The sequence below is a fragment of the Leptonychotes weddellii genome, chromosome 1, assembly GCF_054177405.1.
Source record: "Leptonychotes weddellii isolate Sample4059 chromosome 1, ASM5417740v2, whole genome shotgun sequence".
NCBI classification, from domain to species: domain Eukaryota; kingdom Metazoa; phylum Chordata; class Mammalia; order Carnivora; family Phocidae; genus Leptonychotes; species Leptonychotes weddellii.
Window position 1 is genome coordinate 157,019,375 of NC_138369.1, and position 6,918 is coordinate 157,026,292.

Sequence of the window (6,918 nt, forward strand, 5' to 3'; positions counted from 1 at the left end):
TAATTTTTGGTAGTTCTTCTGGTGTCATTAAACACATGCACTGATTTCTGTAGACACCAGAAATAGTCACTCAGCACATAAAATTAACTCAATCTACCAGATGGATACAGAAGTACAAAGTCAATTTAAGGTAAGATTGTAAAGTAAAAGGACTTTCAATAATTGATATTAGTACAGTGCTTTAGAGTTTATAATGTTATTTTATATGTTATTTCATTTGGATCCCCAGTAGGGGATTTTAAAAATCCCTGTCTTAAACAAAAGAAGAAACTGAGATTCAAGATAGTTAAAAGAATTACCTAAGGTCTTACAGTTAGTAGGTGCAATGTCCTTGGCTTATAATGAACATATGGTAAATATCTGTTGAATATTTAATTAAAGTAGGAAAATATAATAAATTTTCTGACTTTAAATCCTTACTTTTCTATGAGATTTGGTTTCATTTTTGGAAAATAACTTCTCACTACTTTTTTTTTTATTATTATTTATTTATTTGTTTTTCCACTACTTTTATTTTAAAGGCCTAGACTTACTCTTGGTATACCAATTAGACTTTTAATCCCTTTGGAAGAAGAGTCTCTAACTTCTTCTGCTTAGATGTAATCCTATTAATGTTATCTGAAGAGTAGGGCTCATTTGAAATTTCCAGTATCCAAATATCCCTTTTGATCAAATAGCTATAATTAGATTCTGTTAATTGAAACTCAAGAACCTTAGCCAATAGAATATTGTAGGAAGTGCATTGGGTGAGTAAGATATCTGGGTTTGAGGATAGAATAACACTTAGCAGCTGGAGGACCTTAAGAGCTGAGAAAGACCAACCAAAATGGCAGCCAGGGATATTCTCCCTTGTCTTTCAAGACACCACATTTTCACTGACATGTCAAAGTCAGGACAAGTTCTACCCTGGTGCAGAACTCTGTCACTGTTTTGCTGCGGACTGCACTCTACCAGTAAAGTGTCAGGTGCCATGCACTTTACATGGCTGTAAAGTGCCATGGCACTTTACACTTTTACATGGCTGTTCCTTATTGTTGCACTCACTGCAGTGACCAGCATGGTCTGAATGGCAAACACCTAAACTATTGAACCTTGCTCCCAGACGTTACTGATTCCTGTTAGCCTAAGGTTCTCACTCTTCAAATCTAAATCCATCAAGCCTCATATCCCTGTTTACCTCTGGTTGACAAAGCAATATAAAAAGTAAGACATCTCATTTTTCTGAACTCACACATTGCATTCTTGCGATAAAAATGAATGTGCTTTCGCTACATTTTCACCAAGAGAGCTGCTCCGGGGAGCAGTTAGACTGCGATGGTTCTTTCTCACTGATGGCTTTCTTGGCACCTGGAACTGATAAGTTGCACCTTCACACACAAAATGTGTATTTCCTTCTCCCTCTTTACAGATAAGTGTTTTCTGTTTCTTCTCCTGATGAACAGTGGTCTTGCCTAGTTTCTGTGCTTTTATCTCACAGGAGGAAAAGTAAGCTGATAAAAGATAAATGTGGCAAACGAAGAATGAAAGGACTGAAACCAAAGCATAAAGTGAGGAGAACAAAACCCATGGAAGGCGGTTCATTTCAGCAGTGTTTCTAGAGCAAGATTACGTATGCACCGTTGCAAACAGCAAGATTTGTTTCTGGTACAAGAATTGACTCTATATAAGTGAGTTGTATCTGTCCAAGCGGAAATATTCATATTCAATCAGGATTTTCATTTTTAGGGATACAGGAAATCATATTTAATCATGAAATTTTAAAAAAAGTATATAAATAAGTGATCCCAAATCTTCTAAAATTATGACTTAGAACTGTTAAAGCCATCCAAATAAAGCACGTTTGATTCACAAATTTCACTATATAGCTGAAGAAAGCATTTATGTGTTTTTCAATTAGAAGTAAATGAAGATTATCTAAACTACAGACATTTGTATACACAATTTAAGACACAGAAAATGATTATACAAAATTATTTATCAAGGCACTAGAGGAGGTTATTTACACATTTCATGATTACCTCTGATGCAAAATTTGAAAAAATGCTTTAAAATTAATGCACTGTAGAAATACCGTCTATAAAATTAATTGACATTACTGTGTATTCAAGTCATTGAGGGCTTATTCTGCACTGTTCCCTGTCTTATTTACTTTTGTATCTCCAGTATCTGGCACTATGCTCTGCATAGGTAGACATCTATAAATGTCTGTTGCATAATAAATGAATAATGCAGTAATTCAGTTGAGGTATTTGCAAATCCTGATTGGTATGTGTATAAATAGAACAAATACAAAGGAAAATCAGAATAAATTTGCACCATAAAGGTTCATATTCATTTTTTTCTTTCTTTATTCAAAGAACAAGTAGTTTTACAAAATATAATATTGGAGATTTCCAAATATAATATACCATTTGGGGTTTCCAAATAGTCTAGAATACAAAGATTAATGATCAGTGTTTCATCATAAGAGGTCCACAGAATAGGGGACATGTAAATAAACTAATAATTAGAATATTATGAGTGTTCTGACAGACCAAAATGGGGTACTGTGGGAGCATATAATAAAGATACATGGCTGAGGTTGTGCTGACAAGTGGGAGACAGGAAAGCTACTGTTCCAAGAAGAGTTTTGTCTATATACATATCCTAACTTGATCTACTGTCTAAGGTAAAGTATCTGGTTTATCTGAAGTCCCTGTTAAACTTGAGAGTCACCACTGAGTCACCTGCAGAGAGTACCTTTTAAGGGTACCTTTTAAGGGACTCATGGACATAAATTCCAAGGGTCAACCTCATGTTGAAGATCTATCAATAACCAAGTTTATCCACTTAGGTACTCTCATTTCAGCAATGCCAAAGAAATATGAATATGTGAATATGATTGTATTGCTGTGAAATGGACTCATATAAGCTCATGCCTTAAAATGTGAAATGAAAGTATCTGTTTTTTGAAAAAGCAAAGAGTAAATAATATTTGTCAAGTTAAAATGTTCATGACCTTATGGAACTTGCCTTGCATGTAAGTTAAACCAGTAATACTTAATACCTTGCTTTGAGGCAAATCTCCAACAAAAACATAATTCTTAAGATAAATTATAATTTTCTCACATGGAAGAATGTAAGTTAAATCCAATCAATACACTTGACAGTAGGTGCTTTGTCATTTTCTATTTTGTTTTAGGCTGTCAGTACAACAAACAGAATTATGTTCCCATATGTCATATTGTTTTTTTTCTTAATTTTAATGATTCCTCTGAACACCTGGAAGTAGATGTCTTCTATTGGTGAGTCTTCTTCAAATAAGAAAGATAAGCTTACTTTGTCAGTGATAAGGAAAAGCTCGATTGTGTATATATGTAGAATTATATTAAAGACCAAGTATTGAGCTATGGAAGATGCCACGTGAGATAGTAAATTAAAACATAAGGAAAGAAATAATCAAAGAGGGAAAAGGAAAAGCAGGAGAGAGCAGTATTATTTCAATTTGTAAGAGTTACAAGTTGTAATAGGTGCCAACAGGATTTGAAATAAAAAAAGGATCATTTAATTTATCAAGAAAAGAGAAAAAGGTATAATACTTAAGAGAGTGGTGTCATTGTGTATATGAAGGATACGTAGGGCTAGTAGTTAGATTTTAAGGGGTTAAAAGAATTTTTATATAGAAAGTTATTATAGCCAACATGGGATAGATTCTTTGTCAAGGAATGTGGTCCAGATTGTAGCTGCCATTTAATATCCAACCCCCTTTTAATTCTGGCTAAAGACTATATTTCCAAGCTATATTTGCAGGTCAGTGAGTTTATGTGACCAAGTTCTGGCCAATGAGATGTAAAAGGATGTGTAAAAAATTTCCAGGAGGAATCATGAAGGCTGCTTAAAGAAAGCTGGATAAGACACTCTTTTGTCATCTTCCTTTTTCTCCTCCTGAAGGCCTAGACATCAGTGTAATAGCTGGAGCTCTGGTAGCTATCTTAGACCCAAGAGGTAACCTTGAAGATAAAACCATGAACTGAGGAAGGTAGAACAGAAAGATAAAACTTGGATTTCTGAAGACTCTATGGATCTACCATATAGGCCCTACATTTCAAATTCAGCTTCTTTTATATAAAAGAAAAATAAATTATCATGTTTAAGGATATATTTTTTTATTTCTTTTTTATACCTGAACTTAATCCTTCTCACAGAGACTGATGCTGTATCTCCAGGGCTCCTGAATTTCTACAAAGTATCTACCAATAGTGGACTTCTAAAGGGGAAGAGAAAGGGAAACTATACTTTGATGATTTGACTCTTTTAAACACATATCGATGACTTGTTCTACTTTTAAATCAAGGAGTTAAAGCATATTGTGAACACTAATCTGCTTTTTTTTCACTGTTAGTGAATGCATATGTGGTATTGAAGAAAGATTGTATATGGAGACAGACGAGTGATATTCTGAAGCATATGAGCTGGGTTATACTGTGGCAATGAACACCAAAATTTCAGTGACTTAAAACAAAATTTCTTGCTCACTGTACATATTCAACATGGGTTGATTGGGGACTCTTTTCCATGTAGTCACTCCACATCATATGATACCTGCTTTGCACAGAAGGGGAAGAATGGGCTAGATAATTGGGTACCAGTACTTACTGCTGGTGACACATAATCTCCCCTCACATTTCATTTGCCAGAACTATGTATAAGACCATGACTGACTTTAAGGGGTAGGAAAATATAGCCTTTTTGATACCCAGAAGCAGAAGAAAAGAAGAGATTGGGAAACATTAGCAATATCTACTACCCTACTAAAATGTAAAAGAATCTATGTGGAAACATGTAATGCACAATAAAAGTGCTTTTACCTTTTGGTTACAAAATTTCACTGTAATTACCGCAGTGCCTCCTTATCTGCAGTTTTGCTTTCCACAGTTTCAGTTACCCAAGGTTGACCACGGTCCTGAAGCAGATGATCCTCCCGACGTATTGCCAGAAGATCAATAGTGGTCTAATGCTACATCACAACGCCTGTGTCACTCACTTCACCTCATCATGTAGGCATTTGATCATCTCACGTCAGCACAACAAGGGTGAGTACAATATTTTGAGAGACAGAAACCACATTCACATAATTTTTATTACAGTATATTGTTATCATTTTTCTATTTTATTATTGTTGGCCTTTTACTGTGTCTAATTTATAAATTAAACTTTTTCATAGGTGTGTATGTATGGGAAAAAATATAGCATATATAGGGTTTGGTACGATTTGTGTTTTCAGGCATCCACTGGGGGTCTTGCAATGTATCCCCTGCAGATATGGGGGATTACTGAAATTTAATTTTTTAAGGAAGGTTTTCCACCATAAAGAAAAAGATAAAAGATTTCCAGGTAAGAATTTCTACAAGACTAATCTCTCTTTGGCAGGTATAAGGCAATTTGAGAAATAACAAGTCTCTTTGCCTGAGAAGAAGATGAGCATTAAATCCTAAAGATTCACAAGCACCTACATGTTTTTTCTTCCATTCATTTAGCAGACACAGAAGGGGCATCTCTTAAGTACAGTTCAGATAAGACTTATTGAAACCAGCGCATAGGGAAAAGGATATAGGATGTGAGAAGGGAAATGGACATAATTCTAAATATTTCTAGAATTCTCTCTCTCAAAATATAATTTTATTCAGAATACAGCAACTACATTATAGCCTCCAAACACATTTAAGTTATTAAACTAATCACCTCCCATGACTAAAATATTGCTGTGACATTTATCCCAGTTGGGGAATTTTTAAAATAATATCTAAGTAAACAAATCAGATTTCTCTGTGAATAGGATCCTGAGAAGACTTTCCTGACCAGCTGATGCTAGCTAGCTACATAAACATTTCAAACATTTCCTACTGATTACATAACAATGTGGCTATTTTTCACAAAATACAAGATTCACTGGTATTTTAATCCAAGAGTCATCAATCTCATTCCTTTTGTTTCCTTAAAGTGGTATTTATTGAACTGCTCTAAATAAAGTATCACGGTACCAGAATCTCTTATCTATCTCTTTGCTGTTTCTTCCACTGCTTTTATGCTAAAAAGCCCTCCTTATTCAGAAACCACATTATTATTTACCTATATTTAATGCTAGTATTATGGTTTGATTTATTCTCTTGCTTCCAGTCTAGTTATTTAATATTTACTTTACTTATTCCTTCTTTCCTGCACACCTTTTAACCTAGAATAGTGCATTCTCATGGTGGATATGGAAAACAATTGTTTCTAGAATAAATGGTCACTATGGTTATTTTTACCTTTAAAGCATCTGACAAATTTGCTATGGCTTAACAAGATCTTGCAAACCAATTTTGTTTTGGACAACTCATTATATAATGTTTTTTATTAAGAAAACATAGCTACTTAAATTTTATGTTCAAATCATTTGATTAAAAATGTCATTAACTCTTCATTCCTACTAATTAAAACTAAGAGTTCAGCAAATAACATTATCAGTAGACTGTCAACAGAAAAGGATTTTTTTCAAAATTGAATGTGAGAAAACAGTTTTGGCATAGCAGTCCTATAATGACTTGTTCAATTGCCATTACTTCTAGTAACCTGAAGTGATTGCTTTTTACAAAACATATAGTTGATATCAATACAGATAGAAAGGACAGGTAAGTTTCATGAGACCCTATAATAAACAGCTTAAATGAATGCGAGTTACAGAAAACCAAGTTTGAAAAGTTAGGCTACCGGGCACCTGGGTGGCTCAGTTGGTTAAGCGACTGCCTTCGGCTCAGGTCATGATCCTGGAGTCCCTGGATCGAGTCCCGCATCGGGCTCCCTGCTCAGCAGGGAGTCTGCTTCTCCCTCTGACCCTCCCCCCTCTCATGTGCTTGCTCTCTCTCATTCTTTCTCTCTCAAATAAATAAATAAAATCTT

The 6,918-nt window shown here is 34.5% G+C and overlaps 1 long non-coding RNA gene across 1 annotated transcript in view; it reads left to right on the forward strand.

The window, feature by feature from the left end:
- Nucleotides 1-1,494: 1,494 nt before the first annotated feature.
- LOC145717282 (uncharacterized) overlaps nt 1,495-6,918 on the forward strand; it is an 18,849-nt gene continuing 13,425 nt past the window's right edge. The window contains exons 1-2 of the long non-coding RNA XR_014140394.1: nt 1,495-1,644; nt 4,915-5,072. This is a non-coding gene — a long non-coding RNA (uncharacterized LOC145717282). The remainder of the gene's footprint in view (nt 1,645-4,914; nt 5,073-6,918) is intronic.